This window comes from Galeopterus variegatus, unplaced genomic scaffold, assembly GCF_000696425.1.
Source record: "Galeopterus variegatus unplaced genomic scaffold, G_variegatus-3.0.2 Scaffold4493, whole genome shotgun sequence".
NCBI lineage: Eukaryota > Metazoa > Chordata > Mammalia > Dermoptera > Cynocephalidae > Galeopterus > Galeopterus variegatus.
The window spans coordinates 120385-134125 of record NW_007730604.1 but is presented as its reverse complement, the minus strand read 5'-3'; positions in this window follow the sequence as shown (position 1 = coordinate 134125).

Genomic DNA, 13741 nt, shown 5'->3' with positions numbered 1-13741 from the left:
CTGCCCGCGGGCCCCTGCGCCGGGCGCACCTGGACGTCTGCGGGCTGCGCGGTGGCCGGCGGGGCGCCGCCTCCGCTCGTTCGCGCTGCTGGGACCCGGGGCACCTGGGCAGGCCTTGCAGTCGTCCCTTCCCTACCCCGGGGAACCCGCTCTCCCCCTCTCCTGCGCCTCCCGGTTGGCGCTGTCGGGCTAGTGGCGGAGAGTCCCCGCCTTCAAATGCCGCGCAGTCACCTCCTGGTTGTGAGGCTGGGGGAAGCGACCTCACTTTCCCCATTTGTGAGATGGTGAGAGCTGCCTCCGAAACTTGCTGAGATGTGGAAAAGGGCACTCGCGTCCGGGGCCTGGCACGCGAGGACCCTTTGCGGGATTTGCAGTTGTAACTTTAGTTAATTCTTAGAACGGGGTCCACCCCACGGAGGCAGCAAACTGACCCTGGCTGCATTTTGCCCCTCGCCTGTTCTAGGAAAACGGCAGCTCCCCTCGCGAGCCGGTGGCCTCCACCTGCCCTGTTCTCTCTGCGGTCCGGCCCTAATTCCTCTCTGCGCGCAGCACCTCTGCTCCCCGGGAACGCTTGCTTTCAGCTCAGTGTGAGGGGCACGCCCTTGCAAGGGGTCCCTGGGAGGCAAAGCTGTGGAGAGGTCCAGGGGGGCGGCTGCTGAGCCGACCGCAGGTCCCCAACCTTGAGTAGCAGGACAACTTTTCCCCAACATTTTTTAAATGAAAAATATCAAACTTACAGCAAATAGGGGGAGAAATACGTTGAACACTTGCTTGCCCAGCACCTAGATCCTGTGATTTATTTTCTGCTCAACTTACTTTTTTCACGTCTCTCCATCTATCCACCCCTCTCCCCAGGAGGATAGCTTTACAGAGTCTTTACAAAATTGTATTGCAAAGTGTTCTCCTGCCGAGAAAATACGGTGACCACCGGCCGTGTCACTCAGTAAGCCTTTTCAGAAGAATTTGCAATTGTTAATCACGACATCGTTACAGGTGCTGGAAGAAAGGGCGCGTGGCGAGGCAATTCCATGCAGCCTTCAGGCCGAGTGTGTGGTCGAGGAGCTGGGAGGCCCCTCTGACTCCAAGAGTTCTGGGCTCCACAGCGCTCTGCAGCTCAAAGCCCAGAAGCCAGGGCTCTAGGAAGAGATTTCTGGAAGCATCAAAAGGACAGCTTCCACCTTGGGGTCGGGGGTGCAATAAAGTAGGGGGGTGTGAGGAGGTGGGGTGTGAGGTGTGTCCTGGGCTTCAGCTAGGACACAGGTCACCCTCTGTCTCCTCAACTCTCTTACTCCCTTTCTGGATTGTTCTTGGGCTTCCAAAGACATCACATTGAGGGAGCTTAGAGATCATCTAATCCACCCCTTCATATCTTACAGTTGGAGAAACTGAGACTCAGGACACCGATGAGACTTCCCCAAGGCCACCTGCCAGGGTGACATAATTCCTGATTCATAACCCATATCTGTCTCTAAAATGCTTGGCTCCAGTTGTAGGACAGGATAGCAGCCTTTTGGAGCCAGACAGTGTCCCGAGGAGGCCCCAGAGCAGGGCTCCTGAGGGCTGTCCTCGCTGCCGCCTCTGGCCATCAGCTTCGGGAATCGGGAAGTGCTCCCTCCACCTCCTCCCCTCCTCCTCTCTCCGGGAGTGAGCGGGTGTGCGCGGGTGTGCCACTCTCCAACTTTTGCCAGAGGCAGCCCAGCACGCCATCCTCCGTGAAACAAAAAAGCCAATCCTGCTCCCCGGTTCCCCAAATCATCCTCCCTACAGACACCCCAGGTTCAGGCGTGGCGGGGGACTTCAACATTAATTGAGCACCTGGTGTATGTAGAGCCCTGCGAGGCTCACAGTGTGACCGGAGCAAGGTTCATACCAAGGAGCCAGCAGCTGCAGGGGGCAGACCAGATGGGGGAGTGGAAAATGACAAGTGCTCGCTTGGGTACCAGCTCCTGGCCATCGTCGGTCAGCAAGGGAGGGGACTAATGGGAGTCTCTCTGAGAAAGCAGCCTTAGAGCGGGGCTTGAAGAGCGTGAGCGGATGTTTACAGGGTTTTGCCCATTTGCCTGGCAGATGCTAGGTGCTGGGGACACAGCTGGGATGGAGGACTCCGTGGGGGGCATGGGGCTTGCTGGCTGGAGGATGATCTGGGTGGCTGACGTGTAGGGACAGGTGTGTGTGGGAGCCGGAGCGTAGGGGGAGTGAAGTGGGTCCGTGGGGAGGGACAAGATTGGACCCAGCCGTGACTGCAGGGCTGAGGATTTGGAGGACTTGGATTTCCTTCTATGGGCTGTGAGCAGCCCGTGAAGGTTTGTGAGCAGGGATTGGAGCAGTGGTTTAGGTTTGAATCAGCAGATGGAACTCCCTCTGGTGGAAGAAGAGCTTGAGAAATAGGGGTTTTCGCTGACTGTTCCCGCCCCCAGGACTGCACACTGGGAGGGTTTTCTCAGAGAAAGCTTCTGTCCCAAAGTCCCAGAGGGGTGTGTGGAGCAAGCAGCTGTGGCTCTGGGCTGTACAGGTTTGGGGACAAACCAGGAGCCGTGCTTCAGAAATAGTTTTTAAAGTTCTTAAGTGAAAAAGGTGGTATGTTCCCAGAGTAGAGAAGTTAGAAATTTGCTAATTGTTTCACTTGGCTGAAAATTTAGGTTGTTTTCAGTTTTTCTCTATTAAAATCTTACAAAGAACACTCATGTGTGTACATCTTTGCGTCTTTGATTGATTTTTCCATAGGATTAAGTTCCTCGAAGTGGAATTTCTGGGCCATTTTTAGCACACTGGGTGAGTGGGCGACTCTTCAAGTTGTTTTCCAGAATGTCTGGGAGTCTAAACTTTCACCAGAAGCCTTGGAGGGGCCTGTTTTAGTGCAGCCACCCCCAACTTTGGGAATTAGGTTAAAAACATTTTTTTTTCCTAATTCAAAAGATAAAAACTATCTTGTTTTAATTGTAGTGAGGTTCAATATGTTTTCAAGTTTTCACTAGATTTTTTGGTGTGAATTTCTTCTCTTCTAAATTGTCTGTTTCTTTGCTAATTTTTCCATTAGGGGTTTTAGTGATTTTCTTTTCAATTGGTTTGAGGACTTTTTGTTGATGACAGTAACTGTTTTTTGTTATGTGGCTAGTATGTTTCCTGGTTGTTTGCCTCTTAGTATTGTTTGTGATTCCTGACGTTCTAAAGTTTTAAGCATTTATGTAGACAAATCAATAAATTTTTTTCCTTTTGTGATTTCTTCACTCGCATGCTTAGAAAGGATTTTGTCTTTGGTGGCGGTGGTGGCAGGCCAGTACGGGGATCCGAACCCTGGACCTTGGTGTCACCAGCACCACGCTCTCCCAGGTGAGCTAGCTGGCCAGCCCCGAAAGGTTTTTTACTATCACAAAATCAGTAAGATAGAATAGATCTTCTAGGTTTTCTTGTTTTCTCTCTTCACATTGACTTCTTTAACCTTGAATTTAAAAAAAAATTTTTTTTGGTGTGTGGTTTAAAAAGGAATCTAATACAATTCTTTTAGAGTGGGATAAGTAACTGTTCAAGTACATTTTATCAACTAATTCGTTCTTTTTCATTCATTTGGATCCTTTATCCCAAATTACTTTATCTGTTAGGAATCTGGGCTTTCCATGCTGTTCCATTGTATGACCATTCTTGTGCCAGAAGCAAATTGTATTAACTCAATGGCTGTATACTATGTATTAAGAGGGTGAATCCTTCCACATATTCTTTTTAAATAAGCTTTTTATTTTAGAATAGTTTTAGATTTATGGATTTATTGTGAAGACAGTACAGAAACCCCAGTTTCCCTTATTATTAACATTTTATATTATTGTGGTATATTTATCACAATTAATGACCTAATATTAATATGTTATTATCAGATAAAGTCCATTCTTTATTCAGATTCCTTCAGTTTTTCTTTAATGTCCTTTTTCTGTTCCGGGACCCCGTCCAGGATACCACATTATACTTAATTGTCACGTCCCATTAGGCTCCTCTTGGTTGTGACAGTTTCTCAGACGTACTTTGTTTTTGATGAACTTGACTGTTCTGAGAAGTACTGGTCAGGCGTTTTCCCCTCAATCGCTATTTGTCTGCTATTTTTCTCTGGTTAGACTGGGTAATGTTTGGGGGAGGAAGACCAAAGAGGTGCAATGGCGTTCTCATAATGTCATATCCAGGGTCCCTGCCACCGGGTACAAGATCGATCGCGTGGTGCAGGTGGTGTCTGCTGGGTTTCCCCACTGTGAAGTTACTCTTTTTTTCCCTCCCTCTTTCCATACTGTACTCTCTGGAAGAAAGTCACTATGCACTGCCCATACTTAAGATGTGGGGAGTTGTGTTCCACGTCCTAGAGGGTGGAGTATCCACATAGATTTTTTTTTTTCTGCTGGCCTGTATGGGGATCCAAACCCTTGACCTTGGTGTTACAACGCCGCGCTCTAGTCAACTGAGCCAACCGGACAGGCCCCTCCATAGATTATTTGAAATTTTTCTGCAGGAGAGAATTGTCTCTTCTTCTCCATTTATTTATTAATTCAATCATTTGTATATATCAGCATGGAATCATGGATATTGATTTCATACTTTGGGTTATAATCCAATACTACTTTACTTTGTTGCTCAAATTTTTCTAGTTTTGGTCATAGGAAGCTTGGTCAGTTGGCTTCCGTGTCCCTGTCATATATTCCATTGCTGTGTATGTTTTTTTGTTTTCTTTAAAGCACTTTTCTACTTTATGACACTAGAAGATGTGCTGCTCCAGGCTCATCATAGATATTTCCGTCTCAGTCCTAGACTTAGCTATTTTTCCAAGGAGCCCTGGTTCTTTTTTTGGAAAATGGTATTAGAAACCAGGATCTGGTACTAAGTATGCTTGTTGCTTCTGGGAGTCCTTGCTTCTAGACCCCCCTTAGCTGACAGAGCAAGGAGCTATATGTTGTATATGCTTCCTGTGTGTGTACCTATATCTGTAAATATTTCTATATGTAACCATCTGTATCTATATGAAGCTAAGCTTGAGTTCATACTGGTGTCTCCAACTCTAACTGTAGTTGATCCTGCTAACCACTTCCCCTTGCTGATCTTATCTGGAAGTTACTCCCAGTCTAACAGTGACAAACCTGGCGCCCACCGACCACCGACCACCGCCCACTGCCCACCACCCACCATATACTTAATTGCTCATTTCTACTATACACATGTAGTGATTTTACGATTGTGCCCACGTGGGAAACAACTTCATTAACTGGAGTACAGTTCTTTTGCCTTTACTCCTACAGACTCCACTAATTTCCATACTTACTTGGGCCAGCACCTTATTCGTCTTTTCATTCATATTCTGCATTTTCAGAATATTCTTGAACATTCATTCCTTCAGATGAGATACAGAAAAACTTAGTCAACTTCCAAAAAAAAAAATCTATTGTGATTTTGCTTGGAATGGCGTTAAATCTTGATTTGGGGAAGAACTGTAATTTTAAAAAGCCAATTTTCCCCCTCCAGCAGGGATGCCTCTTCCTCTGTTCACATATTTATTTCCTTTAGTAAAGATTTATAGTTTTTTTCTTATAGGTTCCACCCACTTCTTTTAAAGATAATTACTAAATATTTTGTTTTTCGTTACTATTTTGACCAGGATATTTTTTTTCCATTACATTTTTTGCAAATGAGTATTGCAAGTATGTTGGAAAGCAATTTGTTTTTAGATATTTATTTTCTTTCCAACTTCTTTACTGTTGTTTTTTTTTTTAGTTAATTTTTGGGGGGAATGTCTTGAGTTTTCTAGGTTGATGGCCACGGCCTGACTAAATTACTGTCTCCTCTTTTCTAATCAAATATTTCATTTATTTTGAGAGTCTTGCAGAATTTACCAGCTAGAACTTTCAGAACGGTGCCAAATAGTGGTTGTGGCTGCAGTGGTTCTTGTCTTGCTAATAATGAGTTCCTTGTATGATGTTGGTTTTTGGTTTGAGGTTTTCTTTATCAAGTGAAAAAAGATGCTTTCATTCCTAATTTACTAATGGCAAACAACCTAAAAAGCAGAAAAAGCAAGTGCAAAAACAAAAAATCTCAAAAATCTCAAACAGGGATGGTTGCTGAATTTTAGCAACTGACTTTCTGGCTTTTGGTGAATGTTTATAAGATCTTTCTCCTGTTGACCTGTTAATGTGATTCCTTAATTTTAAACTATTTCCACCTTCCTTGAATAAGTTCTGCTTGGTCATGAGGGATTATTATTTTTTAATATACAGCTGGATTCTAGTTGTATTTTGTTTGGGAGTTTTGCTTTTCATTCTAATATGCATGACCAGCAACTGGCATTCTTTCTTTGTGCTCTTTGTCAAGTTTTGGCATCAGGGCTTAGCTCTTTCAGTTAATAATTTGTTTCCTTCAAAAACTGCAAAATTAATACATGCTTATAAAATACTCTAATACTGCTACTCTCAAGAGATGCAAACACGTTTAATATTTTGCTGTCTTTCCGGACCACGTAGGCGTGTATGCACATTCCACACCTAATGTGTACGTGTGTGTGTGAATACATATACGCACCTTTTAATAATTATACTATGTAAAGTGTTTGGCAACTTGTTTTTTTCCCACACGTAATACATCATGGATATCTTTTCCTGTCAGAAAACATAAATCCTCCACATCGTTTTTAAGAAGTTCAGAGGATGCCATGGGAGGAATTATCTTGATTTATCCAACCATCCCCCTACTGTGGAAAATAGGTTGCTTTCAGTTTCTTTACAATAAACACACAATTTGCAAATATATCCGTAGGTTACATTCCCAGAAGTGAAACTGCTGTGTTGAAGAGTATGAACATTCTCAATCTTGATAGATACTGACAAACTGTCCCCTCCAAATGCTGTGCCATTTTACCCTCCTGCTGACCACTTTTTCCCCATGCCACCCTTGCCAGCATTGGAGGACATCACTCTGCCCCTTTTTCCTAATTTGATAGTCAAAAAATGATACTCCGTTTCGATTTGCATTGGTTGATTGTTGGTAACTTTAGAATCTTCTAAGGTTTCTCCCCTGCATGCTTCTGGGTCTCCAGGGGCACTGCCAGCTTTCCTAAGGGAAGAGATGGTCAGTCAGGGATGAGGAGTCAGTGGGTTGAGCATACACAGAATTGCCAGTGAGCTGGCATGGTTTGGGCTCTGGCTGTATGCTCTGCGGGGTGTATGCATGTGCGTGTGTGTGTGTGGTCTTTATTGTCACCTCTGAATGACATTGTTGTGAACCAGCTTCTCATCATGAAATAGAAGTGACTGGTCCTCACTCTGGGGAAAATCTACACCCTTAGCCTGGCCCCACGCGCTTCTCTCTTTGGAGGTGGGAGGTCTGAGCTCCACCAAGGTGTGAGTGACATTAGGCACATCCCTGCCATCCCGCGGCCCCCTGACAGCAGCCAGGAGTGGCTGGCTGGGCCAGACAGCACCTTGTCACAGGGCTTTCCAGGCATGGGTCTATGCAGGGGAGGGGTGCGAGGAGAGAGGTAGACCAGAAGGGTAAGGAAGCAATGGGTCTGAGGGCGGGAGGACCCTGAAAGGCGCTGGGTGCGCTGGGTGTGTTAGGCCAGGCTTCACGGCATGGGCTGGTCTGGTCCCCAGGGGTCCCTTAGACATCCATTATTCTCTAACTCAGTGTGTGACTCCTGAGGGATTACCATGGGCCGGGCAGGTGGCCAGCTTGCTGCAGCACCTCAGTCCAGCCAGGAAGGCCACTGTGAGCAGCCAGGTTCCTCGGTATCTAATCACAGTTGTGGTCCCTGTTAGCAGGAGGTCCTCTGAAAGGAGGGGAGAGGATGGGACAACTCCCTCAGTCAGAGACATTGGGTTGAGGTGGAGAGGAGCTGACGGGTGGGGGTGGGGTGGGTCAGAATAGGACTGGGAAGAGCACACCAGGTGGAACAGCAGAAACAGTGGCTCTGAGGCTGGCAGGAATGCAGATCAGAACATCTTGACTGAACATCAGCCACTGAGCTCATGGAGACATTCAGGGAAGAGCCAGAATCCACCCGGTGTTCAGGGAAAGAGGTCCTGGTGAGGAGGCCCTGAGGAGACTCGGATTCTAGACTCCTGGACACTGAGGAGGAAAGCAGAGGAAGGTTCTGGGGCCTTTGTGGCTCTCTGGGCAAAGCCAGAATGCTTAATTGGTTTCTGTGCCACCATGTCTGTCTTTTGGGGTGTCTTCAAGGGAATCACATTTGTCCAGTCTAAGGCTCAGGAACTGTCAGAATTCTAGCAGGCTAGAAATCACTTTCTCCAGCCCCTGGGGCAGCTGAGTACCAGGGAGGCAATTTGCCCACAGGGGTGACAGAGTATGGAACCCTGCCTGGGGTCACTGCAGCTGGAGGAGGCTGCGTGTGTGTGTCCAGAGTCCTCGGCGTGAGGTCTTTGTAAGCCTGGACTCTGAATGCCTGGCTGCAGTCGTGATGCCTGCAGTGGGACACACAAAGCTGGTGGAGGGGCTGGCCTGTTCCACCCATGTGTGCTCCTCACATGTCCGAGAGAGTCCTCGGGGCTGGCCCCACACCCGCCTCTTGCCCAGTGGAAAAAACCCACCTATGGAGAGACAGTTCTGGGCCAGGCTTCTGGGGCTCACATGCTGGAGTGTGGCTCTAGTGGAGCCAAGGTCATGGGCTTAATTGTCTCTCCCAGCCACAGGCCCTCCTCTGAGGGACTGCATGCCACATCTGCCCAGCTGTTTGGTAATTGCCCACCTCTAGTCACGAATCTCCCTCCCCCTCCAAGAGCAGGAACGAGGGGCTGGGGAATGAGTTCTAAGAATCTGCAGCTTGACATGTGGTTGACAGCTTGGATCGGGGTCAGATGGACCCACACTTGAGTCTCATCTCTACTGCTTCCCAGTTGTCATTCCTCGGGCAGTTTGCTCTTCCACGGGCCTCAATTTTCTCATCTGTAAAATGGTGATAATAAATAGTAGACTTCATAGGTTACTGTAAAGCTTTTATGAGCCTTAGAACAAAACCTGGTGCTTAGGAAATATTAAAACAACGCTGGTTATCATCCTCATTGCCATCACCGTTATCATCACCAGTGTCGCCATTGTGTTTGGAGGCAGTGTAGCCAGGAGCAAAGGGCACAGGCTTCGGAGGCAAACGTGTGGATCTGGACATCGTACTAGGTTGACTAGTGTTCCCCCAAATTAATGTCCTTCTCGGAGCCTGAAAATGTGACATTATTTGGAATAGGTTGTCACAGGTATAGTTAGCTAAGTTGAGACAAGGCCTTGTCACATGGCCCTCTCCCTGTGTGTCTGTCTCTCGTCTTATAAAGACACCTGACCTGCTCTAACAGGATCTGCCAGCCTCAATGATATATTTATTCATTCACATATTTGGACAATATTTGGACAATATTTATTTAAACACTTACTAATGGCAGGCACCGAGTTTGGCTCCAGGTTTACCTATGATGGTGAACAAGAGAGAGGGGGTCACTGCCTGCACGATGTAGCCCAACAGCTCTCGCACCGACTCTTCCCCCCACCTGGAGGAGCTCTCTTCACTCTCTGGGCCTCAGTTTCCCCATCTTTAAAAAGATGGGTCTTCAGATCTCTTCATTCTCAACATTGTTATGTTTGGCACATAGGTCTATAGTCGAATTGTTTTTCCCAAGTTCGTTCTTGCTGGAGACAGGATGGCAGAAGCTGTGGTAGGTGGAATAATGTCCCCCCAAAGATGTCCACGTCCTAATCCACAGAACCTGTGAATATGTTACATCACATAGCAAAAGGGACTTTGCAGATGTGGTTAAGTTAGAGATCTTGAGATGGAGACATTATCCTGGGTTGTCCAGGTGGGCTCACTGGAATCACAAGGGCCCTTATAAGAGGGAGGCAGGAGGACCAGAGTCAGAGAAGGAGACGTGGGGACAGAAGCAGAGAGGAGAGAGAGTGGAGGGAGAGAGAGGCGTGAAGATGCTGTGCTGATGGCTTTGGAGGTGGAGGAAGAGGCCGTGGTCCAAGGACTGCAGGCAGCCTCCGGAAGCTGGAAAAGGCGAGGAAACGGATTCTCCCCTAGAACCTCCAGAATCAATGTGGCCTGCCTGCACCTTGGTTTGAGGACTTCTGACCTCCATAAATAATGGGTGTTGTTTTAAGGCACTAAGATTGTAGTGATTTGTTACAGCAGCCACAGGAAACTAATCCAGAGGCCAACCTTAAAATTATTCCAAGCCTTCCTAATACTGAAATTTCCTGGGGCCTGCATTGGCCACACAGTCCCTGGCACTTGGCATGTGCTGGCTGAGTCCTTGGGACAAGAGGAGGTCAGATGAGGAGGCCTGAGGCTTGCTGAGGGATGTGGTCTCACCGAAGCACCTTCCTCTCTCCCAGAGCGTGGAATCTCCCAGACAAGCTGGGTGATGGAAGGCCAGGCCTTAGATGGAGGGTCTGGCAACCTCTCCGCTTTCAACCACAGGGCCAAACTGTGGTTTTCTCATTTCAGTAAAATGGTTCAAAACAAAAACCAAAAAATGAAAAGAAAAGTGCGGGGGTGGGGGGAGAGAAGGAACTGACATAGGTGGCCAACATTTTATCTTGCCACATAGAACCATGAGCAAAATCAACTCCCTTTTACTGTTATTGTCCTTCCATGAAAGAAAGAGGGATCCCCATCCCCAAAGCGTGTAGACCGCGGACCGCGGACAGCGCTTCCAGCGGAGTGCACCTTCTTTATGAGGCCTCACTCCAGCTCCTTTACTCTTTTCATGCTGCTGCGAACAGGGCAAAGTGAGGTCTAGCGCTGGTCCTCTGTGCTGGGAACCACGGGGGTCGGTGACCTCGACGATAGATTATGATGGGGGGACAGAGCTGATCAGATCCAGAACTGGGCACTGCGGTGGCTTCAGCCTGTTTGCAGGTGATGGCCAGTCGCTGTCGATTCTTGGGCAGGGTGGTGTGAGCAGAACCAGGTGCCAGGTGGGTTCCTCTAGTGCAGGGCAGTGAAAGGCAGGAGGGCTGGGTGCGGGGAGGACAGCTCCAAGGTTACTGAATTTGCTTCCAAAATCTTGACACGTGTCTTTGCCACTGAACCAGCAATTCTATTTATGGGAACATATCCTAAGGAAACAACTGAATTGGTGCCTGAAAGCTGTGGAAACAAAGATATTCTTAATCCAATTGTTCACTATAAAAATTGGAAACAAAACAATGCAGGATTGAGCAGGGCCATCATTAGACATTTATACAATGGAAATACTTTGTAACTAATAAAAATGATGCCGGACTGAGTGTTTAACCTTCTGGAAAGTTGCTCACACTGTGTCGTTCAGTGAAAAGAATTAGGCTAAAAATTCCAAGATCGGTACACCAGTAAAAAAAAAAAAAAGAAGAAGAAGAATTAGGTCATTTATTCTTCAACAAAGCATTTCTGAATGTCATTTATACTTCAGTAAAAATTCTGCTTAAAATAGAATGCATTTTAAAGATATATTTATACATTTACATATGTGAATACAAACTTTGAAGGGTATATACAATAGTGAAAATGACTATTTATACTTCAGTAAAAATTCTGCTTAAAATAGAATGCATTTTAAAGATATATTTATACATTTTCATATGTGAATACAAACTTTGAAGGGTATATACAATAGTGAAAATGACTACCTCTGGCTGGTAGAAATACAGGTAATTCTGCCCCTCCCTTCTGTTTTCTGCATGTCAGGTGTAGTTCAATGTGTAGTTCCCAGGGAGCTATCGTCAAGAAAGGCTCGNACATATGTGAATACAAACTTTGAAGGGTATATACAATAGTGAAAATGACTATCTCTGGCTGGTAGAAATACAGGTAATTCTGCCCCTCCCTTCTGTTTTCTGCATGTCAGGTGTAGTTCAATGTGTAGTTCCCAGGGAGCTATCGTCAAGAAAGGCTCGATTTCTGGAGTTGTCCGACTTGGTCTCATATCCCAGCTCTGCCACTTACTGGCTGTGTATCACTGGGCAAATATCCTAACCTCTCTGGGCTTCCATTTTCTCCTTTACGAAATGTGGGTAAGTCTTGGACTACAGGGTCCAAGTGCCAGAGAGGATTCAGTGAGCTAATTAGTACATAGGAAGCATCTCAGCACATAGCCTGGTGCTTAGTAAATGTCAGTGTCATTAATGACATATTAATTTTTGTTTTAAACAATGAATGTGTATAATTACCTAACAAAGAAGTAACAGACATTGAGTAAAATTATTGCTCTTAGTCAAACTAGAATTTGAGGACCTCACATGGAAGCCAGACTGTCTTTGACTGCCGGTGCGGTGTGAGGCCACCCGTGGAGCACGGCCAATCCCACGTTCTCATCGGCGGTGCCAGCTCCCAGCTGCCGAGCCTCCGTCCAGTGCCAAGCTCTGTGCCAGGTGTTCACCTGCCTGGCTTCACTGAGTCCTCACAACGACGATTGTCAGTCAGGAGAGATGGTGTTGTTAAATGCCTTGTTTTACAGATGAGGAAACTGAGGCTTGGTAAGGTGAAGGGAGCTCTGAGAGGCCCCAGAGCTGGTAAAGGATGGAGCCAGGATTCCAATCAGATCTGACTGAGGTCAAGGGCGGAGGACTTAGCTGCTCTGTCTGAGGCTGAATTAGTTACTGCAGAGTTCAGAGAGAAGGATGTGGTGGGGAAGGCTTGGTAAAGGCCAGAGCAGGTGAGGGAGAGGGTACCGGTCATGACGGATGAACACAGGCCAGAGGGGAAGGGGCTCCAGAGGGAACCTGGTGTCTTCTCTTCCTCAACAATTGTGAGTTTCAGATCATTCCACAGGCTTCCCTTTCTAAGAAGGACTGAGGTCTGCTGACTAGCTAATTGCCAAGTATGGAAGTTTTTAGGGTGACTGACTATAATTTAGAATTCCTGAACTAAAAATAGTCCATTATTAGAGCTCACTAATGACTTAGATTAAATATGTTCCTAAGAAATCTGATGTGCACACAATCTTGCAAAATCTCCATTGTGAACATATCCATGTGTCTCCTTGGAATTCTAGCCCTATTTCTGTGCACTGGTGGCATTGTCTTATGTTGGCTGTGACTTTCCATTACTGCTATTAAAAAAAAAAACCCAAAAAACTTTTTATTAGGGAACATTTTAAATGTATGTAAAGTGAGCAGAAGCGTCTGATGAATCCCTGCCTACCTATCACCCAGCATCACCAAAAAAAAAAAAAATCCTAGCATTCTGCTTCATCTACACCTCCTCCTACCCCACCCCCAATCAATGATTGTGATTTTCATAGTTCTTTTTTCATGAGATAAACCTACATACAACGAAGCGCACGAATCGTAGCTGTACACGTTTGACGAGCGATGCACCGTGGAACCTACACTCCTGTCTCAATGTGGAACGTTCGTCTCCCCCACGGTTCCCCTGCCTGTCTTCCCGTTCAAGCTGCCCTATCCCCCGGCAACCTCTGTTCTGGTTTTTGTTTTCATCTTAGATTAATTTTGACTGTTCCAGAACTTTCTGTAAGTGGAACCGTATAGTACGTGCTCTTTTGCTTCTGGCTTCTCATTATGTCTGGGAGGTTCACCCGTGTTGTTGCCATGTGTTGGTAGTTGGATTACACGAATATACCACAGTTTGTGTATCCATTGCCCGGTTGATGGACACTTGCCTTGTTTCCAGTTTGGGCCAATTGTGCGTACAGCTGCTATGAACATCTGAGCACAGGCCTTTGTGTGGACGTGTTTTCATCTCTTTGGGCACATACCTAGGCGTGGAGTGGCT